Below are 18,512 nucleotides of genomic sequence, written 5' to 3' on the forward strand. Positions count from 1 at the left end.
ACTATATATATATATATATATATATATATATATATATATATATATATATATATATATATATATGCTTTTATTCCAGCACTGTAATCTATAACTAGTACCTCACTGTGGTGAAAACTTCATTGGTTATTTTAAAATAAATAGTTAAGGATTCCTGGTCTTCCAACATGTTAAAACTATCATGCCAGAAGGTTATCATGGCTGCAGACAGTATAAAACCTATACTTTGATGATGCAAAATTACCTGTTAGATTTTTTTAAAGATCTAGAAATTACATGGTCTCTGCTCAAGAAGCAAGTTTATCAACAAAACAATGGTGCAATTGAATGGGAACATGTGAAAAAAAAGTAGCTGTTAAAGCCCCCTGCTAGTGACTATGTCTAATGAATCTGGTCTATAAAAGGCAAAGGCATTTTGCTATCACGTGTATGGTTGTTTTAATATTTTCAGAAGAAGCTCCACAGAGATGACTGGCTTTCAATTTTGTAAGGACAATGTGACACTATTGTACTGTTATGATTCAGGATATATTCAAATCATCAGTAATGGCTGCTGTGATTTTTAATGCTGTGGTAGATTTGTTTTTGGGGTAATTGTAGTGCTAACTTATTGAAGTAAATAAAGATTTTGGGGCAATCAGAAGTGAAGCAGTAGCTTAGATGGTTAGATATGCCCCTCAGCATTAGCATAAACTTTGTCCATGAAACAGCAATAGCTTTGGTTTCATATTTTGGGTGCATTTTTCATAAAGTTGTGTTTTACTGGCAAATTAGTGGCAAATCATTAAAAGCTGAAAATAGAAAATAATGACAGACATTTGAGTTTCAGACTTCATACCCTTCAGAAAAATAATGCTAATGCAAAACCTGTTATTCTTTTAACTTTCTAAGGTTTAAGAGTAATATTTAAAAATTGTCCCTATTTTTGAGCCTTTGTCCCCTTTTATTTATGGTATTGTCCAGATTTCTTGCTCTAAAAGGTTGAGAGGTATGAATGGTATTTTAACAAAGATTTGCAATCGGGCCAACTTATCCAATAGTTAGTGGGAGGCACCCACGTACATATACCTGCATAAATATGTGCATGCCAATACAATGTTTACATTAAAAGAAGGGCCATAAGACCCCATATAGACATGGACACATTCATATGTCTGCATAATACTGCAGTGTATGCATTACAACAAAGACCCACAGAAAAATGAACACATGCATATATCATACCACTGCAATGCTTACATTACAACATAGATCCACATACATATACCAACATACATATATGCATACCATGACATATGCATGTGTATAGCTGCATATACATATAGAACTACAGTGCTCTATTAGACACATGCATTTTCCTCTAGCCTTACCACTACAGTGTTTACAATACAAGGACCCACATAGACGTGAACACATGCAAATACACATATCATTACACATATCATTACAATAGTTACACTACAACAAGGACTCATATAGTCATTCACGCATTCATATGCACATATTGCTACAGTATTTACTTTGCATCAAGGTTCCACACACATGTTCACACACATGCATATACATTTACCTCTACGGTGTTTAAACTACAAGCACATATATTTACATGTATACATGAGTGCTACCATTACAACAAAGACTCACACATGCTTAAATGAATATTTACATGATACTACAATGTGTACATTACAAGGACCTACATACACATGCCTACATGCATATATATGTGGTACTACAGTTAGCCTCTTACAACAAGCACCTACATAGAAATGCATGCATGTATGCATGCATGTACATATACTAATGCAGTATTTACACAGCAACAAGGACTCAAGTACACGTCTTCCTCCATATATACGTACCACTGCAGAGCTATCATTGCAGTTTAGTATCCACATATACATGTATCCATGCATATACACATGCTACTACAGTGTGTACAGTACAAGAATCCACATGCACACATGCATATATACATACAAGTTGTACACGCCACCCCCAAAGCAGCATGGGGATTCTTGTACTGTTCCCACAACATGCCAATTTGCAATATGAAGACATGTTCGCTGCTATGAGGTAAGACCTCATTATCGTCTACTTTGCATATCTTTGATTCACATGTACTACTGTGACGACATCAAGGTAATAACTGGTTGCTAGTGAATGCAGTGGCATTCACCTCCAGACACTCCCCCCACCACACACACACACACACACACACACACACACACACACACACGCACACACACACACTCTGCCTGTACGTCTCCCTGACCTGTCTGAAACCAGTGGTTAACCCCACCCCTGTAATAGCTGAAGTGTCATGCAGCATGCATCTAGTACACCTTGAAGGCTAAGTTACCCCCTCCCATCACTGTAATATTGCAAGTGTCATTATGGTACTGTTCTTGTGGTAGTGAATTCCGACATCCCTTAATCCCTGTACTTCTGTCAGTGCTGTTGCAGCATTTCCACTTGGAGTAATCCCTGGTGTCCAGCGAATCCCTCCAACCCCAAATGCTGTACTGCTGTTAGTGCCATTACCACACTTCCAATTAGAGTAATCCATGGTTTCTAGTGAATCTCCCTACCTCCCCAATCCCCATAGTGCTCTCTGTGCCATTAAGGCACTTCAGTATATGGTATCCCTTGCATCTAGCGCTTCTCCCCTCCCCCTGATCCCCATGCCATGGTCATGGCTAATAGTTAAACATGGTCTTTTGGCCATGTTCAATACCACAATGTGGTGGAGACAGCTGCTCTGATCTTCATGGCCAAGAGATTTCTTGAATAGCTCAGCTTGTAGATGCCTTCCTGGAGGTGGTTCTGCAGGAGAGAGGGAGGGAGCACTTGGCTAATTAGCATCATATGCCTCTCCCCTGCTCTGACGCAGTAGCATTCAGCATGGCTGTGGGGCCAGTCCTATGCAGTGCTACATGTCTTTGTGCTAGAGCACCATGAAGCACTGTGTTATGGTGGTTGCTGAATCGGAAAAGAGGTACTGCAATGTTTTCATAGAGGTGTACATGTCACAGTACCTTCTTGAATCCCAGCCATGATTTTCAGTATATTCAATACTAATGGTATTTTTTACTGACTGTTGTTGGGAAAAATAGAATATGCAGCTGAGTATGAGCATCTTGGTAATGAAATAAGTCAGGAATCAGAACACAAACATGCTGCATAGCAACCATCAAGCAGAGATCTGGGAAAATCAATACTGTTAAATATTATACAGATGAATGTGATGACCCACCACAGGACCAGTAATCAAGGAGCCTCAATATTCACCACTGGCAACAGTGGAGGGATGTTCACTGAGAGGATGACAAGTACACACACAGTATTTCCAGATGCAGCTCTCTGCATCAAGTGTAATTTCCCTTAATAACTCGGAGACCACAGTCAGTCTGGGGCTGATTTCTCCGTCTTCCTCCAGATCCCCAGTAAGACTCCCCACTGGCTCAGCTATAGAGTTGAGATCTCAGCTGAGTAACCATGCCAAGACCTCCAGCACCCTCTATGTCCAACCAGTGCTTCATGTCTCTGCCCAAGCAGCTGAGACACACACACACACACACACACACACACACACACACACACACACACACACACACACACACACACCTGGCAAAGGCTAGCATATGTTTACTAGCTATGCCCCCTTCTGCCTGTGCTATAAGGGAGTTTTCACTGCCACCGGTCACTCCTTATCAGCTACCTTAGGATCCATAACAAAGGGTGTCCAATCTTACCGTGTAATGTTAATATTAATACAAATAGTAGTTTGACCAAGAGCAAGGCTATTGGGAGTGGCCCACACTCACTGTGTCACCAAATAAATATGCAAGTACTCTCAAAACGTATATATCTCTAGACAGATCAGCCACAATGAAATGTTTAAATATATTTAATAATAAATAGTAAAAGAACAAGGCAGTACTAAATATATATTCACAGTGACATCAGAGTTCAAAACCACAGGAAATATTTAAAATAACCTTGCAGTACAGGGTCAGACAAATAAAGAAAAACAAAATCTAAACTAAGCTTTACTATATTCCTGACTGTATCTAAGAGAGTTATACTGTTCCCTAGAAACTTACTTCATTAGAGCAAGGCAGATGTTGTGGTGAATGGTTCTTGTCAGGTCCAAGACCAAATACAGCATGCTCTGTCTCACTAAGAGACTTCTCACATTAATATCTAAAATATTACTGCTTGGATAGCTTTCAGAATGACATAATTTCTGGTCATCTGACTTCTAGTTCCCAGGCCAGAACCCCCATTGCTAAAATCTGACAGCATTTAGCATCTACCTATAAAAATATACAGACAAAGGCTTTTCCTCAGATCTTTTGCATATGCTCAAAGTCATACAACAATTGTATTCCTTCATGTTTCAAAAGTAGCAATTAGTCCACTCTAAGAACAATGATGAAAGCTTCCTAGCACAGACTCTGTGTCTCTAGCTGCATTGAAAACTTGATAGGTAGCCTCTTTATTGCATCCTATAAAGTAATTTAATTTCAGATATTTTTTCTAAAGTTTACTAGACTGAGGTTAACCTCCTGTATTCCAGTTTCCAATGTTAAAAAATATATCCATTTAAACAGTTACAACAGTGCATGTACATTTCTGTTTGATTACAGTAGGGCACACTGTGGTTACATTTCAAATAGCACTTTGCAAATACCTTTTCAACACACACGTCTATACACTCAGTTTGATATACACATGACGTACAGTTTTAATACATTTGTAACACAAGCATCTTGTATAAATCATTTTGATATCTGCCAATGACATACAATTATTTACAAAATTCCAGCTAGCTGTGTTGGCAGTATCTCCTTTCATCACAATGAAAAATAGTTTGCAAGCAATAAGTGCTGAGTTTTTGGGATTTGGCTTGATCATTTGTGGCATACTTGAAACATTTGGAAAGTGCAGAATGGAGGATGTAGAGTTCCTATATGATCAACAAGTATCCACATGACTTGCTAAATACTAAATATTTGAGAGTGAAAGCAAGAGAAGAAAGATGAAACTGAGTGGGCGGAACAATAACTGACTGGAACAGACAGAAAAATAAGAAGGCAAAATCTGTGATTCTTTCAAGTTTTAGAAGGAAGGGAAAAAGGGATGGATTTACCTGGCTATTTGAAAACAAAGATGGCAGAATGGATTGGTTTTACAAGTGATTCACTGGGAATTGTAAAGGTGAAATGGGTTATCAGTCCTACGCTGCACTACTGGACCCATGCACATGTTGATTGAGCTACCCTACTGAGTGTGCAGCCTATGGAATCAGATAGAGGTGTACTAGCTAATTTTGCTTCTAGTGGTGTCTCCCAGTCTGGTGCCCTACCCCCCTCAAAAAAACACTGAAGAATGAATAGAATCATATGATCGAGTCCCCTAATACTTTACCTGAGATGTTGCTAACTATTCTGGGCTCTGATGCCATCCTCTGATCTGGAATCCCCAACTCTAAGTTAAGGGGGAAAAAAAAAGTTTTTCTTATTTCTTTTAAAGTGTAATACACAGAGCAGTAAGCACTTCAGATAAAAACATTTATTTTTAAAATGAAGCAAGCAGCTGCTACAGTTTATATCACATATGGCTCAATAAATATCAAATATCAATATGGCTTTAGATATAAAAATATAAATAAATAAATAAATTCTTTGTTTTTATACTGTTGTAAGCAGCTACTGCAGTTTGTGTGACACATGGAGCACTAAGCACATCGGTTCGTCCCACATATGCAATATCGCCATATGAGTGCAAGTAATGCAAGAATGAGTAATAAGTAATGAAGACTGATCAGCATCTGCCAGTCCTACCTCTAGTACTTTGAGCCTAAGGTGTCTACCTACTTCTTTCCACTCTATCTGTGCTACTGCATTTTGTTCCCAGAGTGTCTCTGCCCTTTGTCTCTTCCTAACTACACTACTGGTATCATGCTAAGCTATAAGAGAACTGTGCTACAAGCCTTTCATAGCCACTGATGATTTCTTGAACTGTACAGCTGTCAGGTGGCAGCACACTGACATCTTGGGTAGATAGTGTTCATAACTTTCATCCACTTAGCACAAGAAATCTGGACAATGCCAAAAATGATGGGAGGACAAAGGCCCAAAAATAGGGACAGATTTTAAATATTGATCATATAATCTTCAAAACTTGCTAGAATAGAAGCTTTTGTGTTACCGTGAACAAAGATGGCTGCCGTTCTATAAGCACTGCAGTACTTCAGCTCTTCAAATACCTGAGAAAAAAATCAACCCTGTGGAGTTATACTTAGAGTAAACAAACTAATTGGCAGTTATTACTAATTGACCAGAAGTCACTTTTGGTTCTGAGAAAGAAAAATCCGAAAAAATACTTGGTAATAGCAGGATTGGATCTGATTGTCAGGTTGACTCTGAACAGAGCACCGAACAAAGGACTGACTTATTTCACTTTTGTAACTTTTCCTTGGGAAATAAATCTTCGTGCAGAATTTTGAAATGTCAAAGGAGGACAAAAATATGGAAACTACAACTTCCAAAACCAAGCTGTCAGCTTTGCAATCACCGGAGAAAGAATCTTTATTCAAGAGACAGAAAACTATCAAACAGCAAGAGACTGCAAAAACAGGGGCATCAACAAAATCTGATCAACAGGTCACAATGGAAGAAATCAAATCAGCATTGCTACCTATACAGGATGCCTTAAAAGAGCTAACATCTCAAATGCTTTCATTTACTGATACATGTAATCGGATTCTGGAAAGAATGGAGAAAGCAGAAACTAGAATAGCTACCAATGAAGACAACATATTAATGCTCACTAAAAGAACAGAGACACATGGAACAGACATTCAAACAATTCAAAATAAAATTCTGGACTTGGAAGCAAGATCCAGATGTAACAATATAATCATCAGAGGGATCCCAGAATCTGTTCAATATAATGATCTGATCATTTCTATTACACAAATATTCGAAATACTGCTCAAGGACTCTGAAGATGTTAAGCAGATGGTCATAGAAAGGGTGCATAGAGCATACAGAGAATCTCAAGCTTCAAATATACCCAGACCTGTTTATGTTAAAATATTGAACTACCAAGATGTGAGCAAAGTACTGTTAACTATTAAAAAATCTGGTGGATCTCTAATGTGGCAAAATAATAAAATTTCCATAGCACAGGATTTACCAACACAAATAAGGCAATCTAGACAAATGCTGGCTCCATATTGTAAGTTTTTGATTGACAAAAATATCAGATTTCAAATGAAATATCCCAATAACTTTTTTACTGTGTATGGCATTAAATACTCTGTAAGCACAAGAAAAGAAGCAAGACCTACTTTTTTGAAGATTTTTAAGGCTCTCCCATCTTCAGAAATGTGAACAGTCCATTTTGGCTTTCTGCAGCATCAGGGAGAATGGGATTCTTCATTTACGATGATCCGAGGCTTTAAAATCCTTTGTCTGTTCTGTTTCTTGTAGCAGGCCTGGAGTTTCATCTTCTTATCTTCTTATCTCGTAGTTCCAGTTTCAACGCGAAGTTCCCACGAAGTTTTATGGCTGTAGCGAGTGTTTCTGATCCACGAGGCAACAGGAAATGCATTGGAGGAAGCAGAGGGACTGTTTTTAGCGTGGTGCAGCCAGGAGGTCCGTTCGCGGGGTGGGGAGGGTGGCCTAATGGTTAAGGTGTTTGCCTTGCAAGCACAAGGTGCAGGGTTTGAGTCTCACAAGGGATAATTGGCTAGGCTTAAAATGGCTCGCAAGGGCAGTTAGCTTAGTACTAATCTATGAACCTATGAACCTATAAACTGCCTTTACAGTTTAAATAGCTGGGAAGAAAGAGGAACTGCTGGCGAGGCTAGACGAAACCTGTTTGGACTTATTTTGAAGGAAAAGGACTGTAAGATAGTGTGTGAAGTCAGAGTGATGCAGGTAAATGCTGTGGAAATGCATTGTGTATTAGAAAAGGAGATGGTAATGTGTAGTGGCAGAATAAGGTACTGTAGTTTTTTTTTATATTTGTTTTCTCTTTTTTTCCTTATATCTCCCTTTTCTTTTACTCCTTTCCTTTTTTCCTGTAGATAGGTTGTATTATTTCTAAATGATAAATGATACAAAAATGGTTAGTTTAACAGATTTAAACAATGTGCATATAATAATAAAAGAACATAAAAGAAGTTATTTTTATATGTGTAATTTAAGGCATTTTTTCTTATTTCTTCTCCTTTTGCTGTGCTCCATTCATGCTTTTTTTTTTCTTCTCTTTCTTCTTTTTTTTATTATTTTAACCCTTTGGTTCCTCTCTTATTTACATGTGGTTACTACAAATGAAAGTGCCATTATAGTTTTATTTTAACTGCATTGATTTTCAATATTAATATGTTAGTAGGTAAGTTGTAGGGGAAGAACAAAGCAGATTAAAGTAGTTAGATCATTTTATTCAGTAGATGCAGGGTGTTGGGAAATGTTAAATAACTGTCTGCTTTCTATGTTAACTAATATTCAATACTGTATAGAACAACAAATTAGAATGTTATATGCTATTGCTGAATATAAAGCTGAAGTGAACTGAAGTACATTAGAATCTCAGGGTACAATTAGTTTATTTGTATATCCATAAATATGTACAGAGCTGTAGTTACCCATAAGTAGTGTTTAGTAGGGAATGTCAGAATTAGGCTTTGTAGACGTAGAAGTAGTTGTTGTAGGTTTTTTGCATGGGGTTTTATTGTTAAATAATAGAATTAGTAGGTTAGTTACTCAGATGGTTTCCAGTAATATGAAAAACCTATGTTCATCCTGGTCCAGAGGAATAGTGAATAGGCACTGGGAAGGGATGGGATGGCAGTTTTGCTTCCATACAATTGATGATATGCCAACTTATGTTATTCTAAGGTTGCTCAAAGAGATTAGACATCGATTTACATTTCTAATGAATGTTAAATGTGGATAATAGAATCTTGGAAGGTCAAAGGACTCCAGAACATGAAAAAAAGAAAGCTGTTTTTTCATTTGTTTCTCAAATCATCAGCATGTTGTATTTTGTTACAAGAAACGCATATGACTAATGACCAGTGGGAGTCAGTGAAGGATAAGAAATGGGTTAGGAAGATTGTGACGGCGGAAAGAAAAACAAATAGTGCAGGGGTGGCAATTTTAATTAAGAATCACTTTCAGGGAGATATTATGGATGTGAAAATGGATCAGGAGGGTAGATTGTGTTTGGTCCTTCTCACATCCAAATGTTATGATAAACCTATAGTACTAATATGTGTATATGCCCCTAATGTTAATCAGCATCATTTCATAGCTTCAATCTATTCCATTTTACAGTCATATAATAATTGCTATATAGTGTTGGGAGGTGACTGGAACTCTTATCAAGATCCTAAATTAGACAAGTTGGGTGCTTCTCCAGCGTTCAATAAACAGGCAATGGTAGCATTGAAAGAATTGAAAATGGATTTCAAACTCTATGACCCTTTTAAACACATACACTCACAAGGGAAAGCAGAGAATTTTACTTTTTATTCAACCTGTCATAAAATGTGGTCGAGAATTGACTTTTTCTTAATTTCAGAGGTGCTGTTCTCAGCTGACCCTAGTGTTTCTAATCAAGTCAGACAACTCTCAGACCATTCAAAGATAACTTTAACCTTAAACAGCAGTAATATGAATACTAAGAGGCTTCGAGGGTATAATTGGTCCTTGAACCCATATTTACTAACCAAGGAGGATATATTAATGGAAGTCAAGGAGATACTTAAACAGTCACTAAATAATATTTCCCAAAATAGACACCCAATAGATATAGAATGGGCTACAACTAAAATGCAGCTAAGAGGACTATTTATCCAAAAAGCTACATATTATAAAAAATTGCAAAAGAAGACTCAATTGGATTTAGAAACTAAAATTCAATTATTGGACCAAGATTTGATGAGGAACTATAATGAACAGACAGAAACTGAGCTATTAAGAAGTCAAAAAGAACTATTTTTACTTCATAACAGAAATTTGTCACTTTATGAACAAAGAAATTTAGTTAAATATGCAAATCATATTCAAACCCCCTCGAAAGCATTAGCTCGTATCATTAACCAGACGAAATCAACACGATTAATTACTGAAATACACTATAACAATACTACATATACTGACAAGGCAGATATCATGAAGACCTTTGAAAAAATTTTTAATCAGATTTACGGTGAGAAGCAGACACTCTTGAAAGATAAAGACAGAAAAGATTTTCTACAGAAAATCACTTTCCCTAATATTGATAAGGAATTTCATAGAGATTTAATCAAACCGATTACAGTTGAGGAGGTGTCCGAGACAATCAAGAAACTAAAGCCTCACAAAGCCCCAGGCCCAGATGGTTTGACCTCAGAATTCTACAAATCTTTTAGTGAGATTCTGAGCAGTGTATTGGCACAGACTTTTAATTATATCACTCTAAATAGAATTAATGATCCTCATTTTAATGCCTCAAGGACAGTTCTGATATTAAAGGAGAAAGGTGATTCCAAAAATCCTGATAATTACAGGCCTATATCACTTTTGAACATGGACATGAAAATCATGACATCCATTCTGGCGAGTAGACTGAAAAAGGTAATAAACCCAATAATATCAGAGGAACAGGCAGGGTTTATGGATGGGAGACAGACCACGGATAATACCTTAACGCTCCATACCTTAATCGCTTATGCGAAATATAAAAACCTGAATTTGTACGCCCTAATTATTGATGCTCAGAAAGCATTTGATAGGGTTAATTTGGTTTATTTATTTGATACATTACCTTATTTTAATATACCGCAGGAGTTTATCTCAATGTTAAGGATACTATATAAAAATGCATACACAAATTTATTTATAAATCATGAATGCTTGAATAGGATAAAAATCAAAAATGGTACCCGACAGGGCTGCCCATTATCTCCCATCTTATTTAATCTTTACTTGGAGCCCTTATTTTTACACCTTAAGCAAAATGTTTTTTTATAATTCTCCTGTACCGTATGGAATAAAGGTTAGGATGGCTGCCTATGCAGATGATTTAAACATATATTGTACTACACCTGTTTCCGATACTGAAAAAATATTAGCTGCAATAGAAATCTTTGAGAGAATTTCCAACTACAAACTAAATTTTAAAAAATCTAAAATATTCCCATTAAAGACACCCACACCCTTTTCAATGCTACCATTGATAGGACAAGTAATGACGGAAGAAAAGATAAAATATCTGGGGATTGTCTTCTCAACTGAAAATAGAGATTTTTTTATAAACAATGTAAAGTCAACTACAGATCAAATAACATTGGATCTTGAGAGATGGAGTAGATTGAAGTTACCAATGATGGCAAGAGCAGCTATCATAAGAATGAATGTTCTTCCTAGAATGTTATATATTTTTAGAACTGCACAACTCAGAATTACCAAAACATTCTTCAAACAGCTTCATGTAAGACTGGGAAGATTTCTTTGGGAACCTAGGAAGACGAGAATATCATATGAAAAATTGATGGCTCCAAAAAATAAGGGGGGGACTGGAATTACCGGATTTTGAAATGTACTATTTAGTGATTCAGGCCAACAGGATTTTAAAGACGTCTTACTTCGATAGTGATAGTAGAAAATGGACACCCAAATGGGTGCTCTTAACGTACAAGCATATAAATGAAGTGGGAGTCAATGCTAAAGCATTACCCTTTTTAAATAATTGGACAATGAGTAAATATAAGTTAATGGAGCACATCAAAAGCTATGTAACGGCAATTCAAACCCTTTTCGCTTCCTTAAATTTACTAAAATATATGATGGTTTTCCAACCGTTTCATAGGAACCCAAATTTAACAATTGGTGGTCAATTGATTGATCTAAAGAAATTCCCTTTAATCATGGGGTAAACTGTACTCGATTTATATCCTTTTCTAGGAGTACCAGTACATGATATTCTAAAAGAAATAGAACTTCCTATTTCCTATTTAATTATAGTAAGACAGCTTAAAGACTTGGTTATAAACTATTTTAATAACTTTGAAATGAAAGGGGAGGATTTAACCATTTCTCGTAATCTATGGGAAGCACTGTTGCAGGATAGAAAATATATAACCGCGGCATATAAATTGATAAAAGAGAGGAAGTATAATAATTATATTCTTTTATCGAGTTACTGGAGAGAGAAATTGATATTGCCAGATGACAATAAGATATTGGAGGCATTTAAGTTAACATTAAAGTCCGTATCCCTTCAGAAATTGGTATTTACGCAGCTGATGATATTTAACAATGCATACTATACTCGTCTCACTTTGCACAAATTTGATGCGAAGAATTCACCCATATGCCCACAATGCTTAGATCAGACAGCAGATTTGCTTCACATGTTCTGGAGTTGTAAGTGCATTTATAAATTGTGGAATTCATTAAAATTGCAGTTACAAAAAATGGGTTATCAAAATTCAACACTCTCTTGGGAGTTTATGATTCTTCATATTCCCCCGGAGAATCTAGATAAATCAAAAACGATTGTAATTATGAATATTTGCCTATTAATGAAATTATATATAGCCACAAATTGGTTGAACCCAGCCCAGACATCGTGGGAAAATTTCAGATTGTTGGCAATAAAACACATCTTAGCGCATAAACTGTTAATTAGTGACCACAAGAAAAATATCAACAATATAAAAATATGGGAGCAAATTTTTAATATTGTTTTGGCTTAGAGGTTACTATCCACTTTTTCTCGGGAACCAGAGTATAGTCTAAATCAACCTTAGATTAGATAGAGAATGTACAGAAAAGATAGATTGTTGGCTTTGATTTGTTAATGTTGGATTTTTTTATTATTTTCCTTTTGATTGTTAGTGCTGTACCTTTGATCAATACATGAGGTTGATATATATGTGAAATTAACCAATGGAAGCATCTTGTATATATTGTATATAATGTGTGAATTTGTAATATGGTTGTGAAAAATAATAAAAAATGATTATTGAAAAAAAAAGAAGCTTTTGTGTTACCATGCATATTCTGAACAGTATGAAGTCTGAAACTGAAATGTCTGTCATTATTTACTGATTTCAGTCTTCAATGATTTGCCAGAAAACCATAAACTTTATGAGGAGCAGGCCAACAATACGAGGCAAAAATCTGGACATTCTATTAAAAACTGAACATTTGAGAGGTATTATTCCCACACTTCCATGTAAAGTAGCTGCACTAATGCTTCATAGTGTTGCAGGGCTGTACTAATGGGCATTAGTATTGCACTAATGTCAGTCAGCACCATGATGCCATGCTGTCCATATGTTCTTTAACACATTTCTTGACATCTTTAATCTTTCAAGAATTCATGGTTTTTGGATTTTGTAGACATTTTTGCAGGATACAGGTCCCAATCTACAGAAAATGTGATTGTAAATATTTTTTTTCACCATTTATTTTTATTTTCTGTAGGATCAGCAGTGCTGCAAGCAGAGGTGAGACAGCAGCCTCCATGCCCCACTGTCACCCTCCCACCACACCTACCACTGACCTTCCCAGTGGTCCTCAGGCCTGCCTGACTATAAAGTGAAAAAAGTCACCCTGTGGTAAAGGGACTTGAGAATCTAAGATACCTGATGTTCCTTGGCTCCTGAGAGGCAATTCAAAATTATGCTATGTTTTCCAAGCTTGGAAGGGGAGTATCTGTTTGTTTCATTATGAAGTCACCAGTGAATAGGACATTTCCTTCTGTTTATGGCTGGCCCATGATGCCTCAGGGGTTAAGATAGGGTGGTATGAGTAGGGTTTGTGATAAGTGGTGAAAGAGGTGTAGTATGAGACGTTACACTGTACTGCTGAGGACTTAAAGAGTTTGGCTTTCATCCTGCAGGCCTCTGAGGCTTAAGAAGAGCTTCCTTAAGTTCATTGGCATAAGAGCATTTCTTTCTGACTAGAAAGTATGTATGTATGTGTACGTGAGAGGTTAGCCTGTGACATAAGTAGGTATTTACACCTGTCCCATGTGGATTGTATTGAAGGCCTGCCTGACTATAAAGTGAAAAAAGTCACCCTGTGGTAAAGGGACTTGAGAATCTAAGATACCTGATGTTCCTTGGCTCCTGAGAGGTAATTCAAAATTATGGTGGTATGAGTGGGGTTTGTGATAAGTGGTGAAAGAGGTGTAGTATGAGACGTTACACTGTACTGCTGAGGACTTAAAGAGTTTGGCTTTCATCCTGCAGGCCTCTAAGGCTTAAGAAGAGCTTCCTTAAGTTCACTGGCATAAGAGCATTTCTTTCTGACTAGAAAGTATGTATGTATGTGTACGTGAGAGGTTAGCCTGTGACATAAGTAGGTATTTACACCTGTCCCATGTGGATTGTATTGAAGCTAGAAGTATTGAGCATTACTTAGTTAGAGCCTCAGGGTATCCACACCTTAACAGAGTGTGAAGGTGTGTGGTGTGTGATATGTGGTCATTTTACTTGTTCCGCCCTGTGAAGTAAGTCTTACTTAACACTTTGATGAGAACAAAATACATCCTAAGATGGTTCAGTAAAACTGGATGGCAGTGATATGTTGAAACTTGACATCTACCAGGGACAGAAAATGTAAACAAGCATTTATACAGTAATACGTGCAGCATTGTGTGGTACATTTAATATGTACAACAGCACATTTCAGTGTTGGTAATGAACAAGTTCCAGTAGTGCAGTTAATTTATATGAATTCTGTTCAGACATCAGCTGTTTCAAGGTCTGATGCCAGTGTTCAGTTCAACACAATTACTGTACTTGGTGGTGTGACTGGTCAAACCTGGGTGAACATTAACAGATTTCACTTCAAAGGTTAACAAAGTAAGACAAATAGAAGTTCAAGGAATCCTACAGAAATACTCTTATTAGTAAAAATTGCACCATTTGACCATTTGTACTGTGCAAATAAAACCACTGTTTCTGTGCTGTGCAAAATGCATTTCCTGTATCACAAACTCTTGAATGTTGCTTTAATCATAGAAGATCTAACTTTAACATAGAAACTTTAACATGCTATGCAGTACCTTAAAACATTAGCATAGAAAAGTCTTTCATGAGTTTCAAATACCAAGTGATGTGCAACCTAGCTAAATGAATGAATGGAAAGTGGTGTTAAAATGGGAAAAAGTGCAGAGTTTATAAGTTTTAATCTCATAACAGCCATCATGTTTTGCAATAAGGAGAACATCAAAACCAGCAATATCTGAAAGTGCTAAAAGAAAACAAAGCAGTAACAAATGTATGCCAAATATCACTGAACAGCTAGTTTCCGTGAACTGTCTGAACTGCTAAAACATTTAGCACTAGTAAAAATAAACACCTGTAGATTATGTGCAATGTGTGCAGTACAGACTGTTCTAAACCAGATAAATTAGGAAAGCAAATGCACTTTCAAATCTAACATTACATTAAACAACTAATGATTAAGAGCAAAATATGACGAGAAAATATAAAAATGACATAGAAATGAAAAGCAAACTGAAGCTACATGACTAGCAGCTCCTTTTGCTTCCCTTAATTCTTTAGACACTTTCATTTAATTCTTTGCGTGCTTTCATTTAATTCTTTGCACGCTTTCATTTATTGCCAGCTCTGTTTCTTTTCTTTGGTGTTTCATATCTTTTTTAGCTTCTCAGTAATGATGCCGAGTGTCATCCTATATTGTCTACGTTGCACTTTCTCACAGCTTTCTTTTCCTTGTCCACATCTGAATTATTCATGAGAGACATTATGTTTACCGGCCTTCACTTTGCTAGCTCCATATTCTTTCATCACACAAAGAATTCCCTCATTAGAACCAGCTTTAGAAAACACCAAAAACAAAATTCTTTGTTTTATTCTCCTTAAAATATTATTCCATAAAAATTCATAAAAATCAGAGCATGCACTACCCCTAAAGTCCTTTATGAAATCGCATAAAAAAACACCTCAAGGAAACTTACCAATGTCAGTGCTTTGATATTCCAGGGTTAGTGCAATTCCTGCTACTTGCTCTCTGTTAAATAGTTCCACCTCAATTTTATGATTCCTTGCCTTCTAATTCTCACCCATACCTATATCTTATATGTTTATTTCCCTTACCTTTCCCTGTAACTAGTCATAATTAGCTTTTCTACTTCTCTTTACACATTCACATGCCTTTTTTTTCCTTTGCATAATGCACAGCAAATAAAATGGGTCTTAAAAGCTCTGTGTAATATGTTTATTGTGAGACATCTCTTGAAAAAATGCACAGAGATACAGTCATGAAGCTGCTGTGAGAGGGAATCGTACAGGTCAGACATATGACAGAGAAAAGGCTCTGAGTTCAGAGGAATCAAAGCTAAACTTGGAAATCACCTGTAGTCCACAGACAGGTAAATGGACTTTTCTTGAAAGACAGTAGGACACCAACAGCTCAGGTAAATAGGTGGGACCCTGGTCACATAGAGTTTTAAACAGCCTCACAATGATCTTAAAGGTGACACTATGGTCAGAATGGGCCAATTTATTGAAAAGTGGATTAATGTGATGTCAGTGCACCTATGAGTTCTGCCATGCTGGAGTCTAGACAAGAGATAATCAAAGTCTGTATAACTGTTAAGTCCTCTGACAGAAGAAAAGTGTGTAGTATGGGTGATATTCCTGAAATGGTGATAACATGCCCCGAAATGACATCTGGTCAAAAATAAGCACTTTGACACAAACACTTATTTATGAAACCCAGAAACAGCAGAGGAATCATTTGGGTAAAGACATCAGGTAGTAATCCCCATATGCAATATAAGGGGGCAAAGACTGGAGGGAGATGCTCTGGACCTAAATGTTTTATAAATACCATGGAATCAGTCATAGGTGGGTTGACTTTTATCCTGTTGGCAGACATCCAAGAATGTATGATTTCTGAATCATCCTCATTTTGGTCAAAGTAGCCCACATGCTGTTAAGAAAAGGATTGATACAGCTGTCATCATTATAGCTGTGATGATGTAGATGCCTCTGTCTAATCAAGACCCCAAAAGGCAACATGTACAATGGTAAACAATCTTAGACCTGGACTGGCACCTTATGAAATGCAGCAACTAACAAGGCAAGCAGAGTAGGGGTTAAGTATAATGATGACCTTCCACATATGCACTGAAGAGCAAGAGGTAGACCAATCAAGAACTGTCCAGAAAAAAAACAAAAGACGACCAACTCATACTTCCAAGTAAAGTTGCTGAGTAAAACATTAATAAGTGCAATGGATAAAAAAAATCCACAAATACAATTTAAAATGTAGCTTACCACTGAAACAATATGAAACAAGGTTAAGCACTTTTGTCCCACTTAGATCCAGTACTTTATCAGAACCAGTTACAATGTAACAAACCAGCATTTAAATAAAATACCTTCCCCAGCCATGATAGATGGATATCTGTTACTTAAAGTCATGTGCTAAAAAATAAAATTTAGTAAAATAATTAAAAATTCAAGTTCAAACCATACATCCCATATTGTCCACTCTATAACTTTATCTTTCTATGTTTCAATTCACTAGTAATAGAAATAGCATCATTAAGACTCTGTGTACTTTTATTATCCTTCCTTTTGATACGATATTTATGCTGATATATTCTCTTACTTATGGCCATTGTCTGTCTTCCCAACATAAAATGCGGTACAAGAGTCACATCTGGCCAGATAGACAGTCTTCTCCATTTTACAATTATATCTGCAGGTAACCTCCACTTTTTTGTTATATCCAAAATTTCCCCACCTTTATTGGTGTCAGTAAAGGAGCATCGTTTGCAACAGCCACATTTTGAAGTTTTGAAAGCTGGATTATTAACCTCATGATTAGGTTTTTCTAAAATATTTTTCATAGTTCGTCTGTTCTTAAAAATAAAACTAGGAGGATCCATTGTAATTCCATGGGGTACTTCAATGCTCCCAAAAATATGCCAGTTATTATAAATAATTTTCCTAATGTCAGGGCTAACCAATGAATAATGTACCACCATGCTGTTGTATAACTTTGGTCTTCTTCCAAACTCGACTTCTGAGAAATTTGCCATATCTTTGTTCTTTAAATAAGCCAAGCCCTTGATAATAATAGGGCTATACCTACCACTTCTCATTTCTAACACTTTGTCAATGTTTTCCTTGACCACTGTCATGGAATACCATCTCTCTAAAAACATCTCTTTCAATTTTTTTAACTCCTCATAACAACAATCATCCCTAGAGGTTAGTCTAGGAATTCTAATATGTTATGAAGAGTTAAGAAAATTGAAATAGATGTATAATTTGTGGTATTTTTAATCTGTTGGGCTTATTAAAGTTTTATTCAGCAACTTTACCTGGAACTGTGGGTTGGTCATTTTTTAGTGTTTTAAAGAGTTTTTTCACCCAACTATACTTGTGTTCAGCTGGACTTGCTTTGGCTATGACCAATCAATAGCTGTGATAGAAACCCCCACAGTAGGTGTGGTCAAAC

Source organism: Protopterus annectens, chromosome 1.part1, assembly GCF_019279795.1.
Source record: "Protopterus annectens isolate FY-2018-M chromosome 1.part1, PAN1.0, whole genome shotgun sequence".
In the NCBI taxonomy this organism is placed as follows: domain Eukaryota; kingdom Metazoa; phylum Chordata; order Ceratodontiformes; family Protopteridae; genus Protopterus; species Protopterus annectens.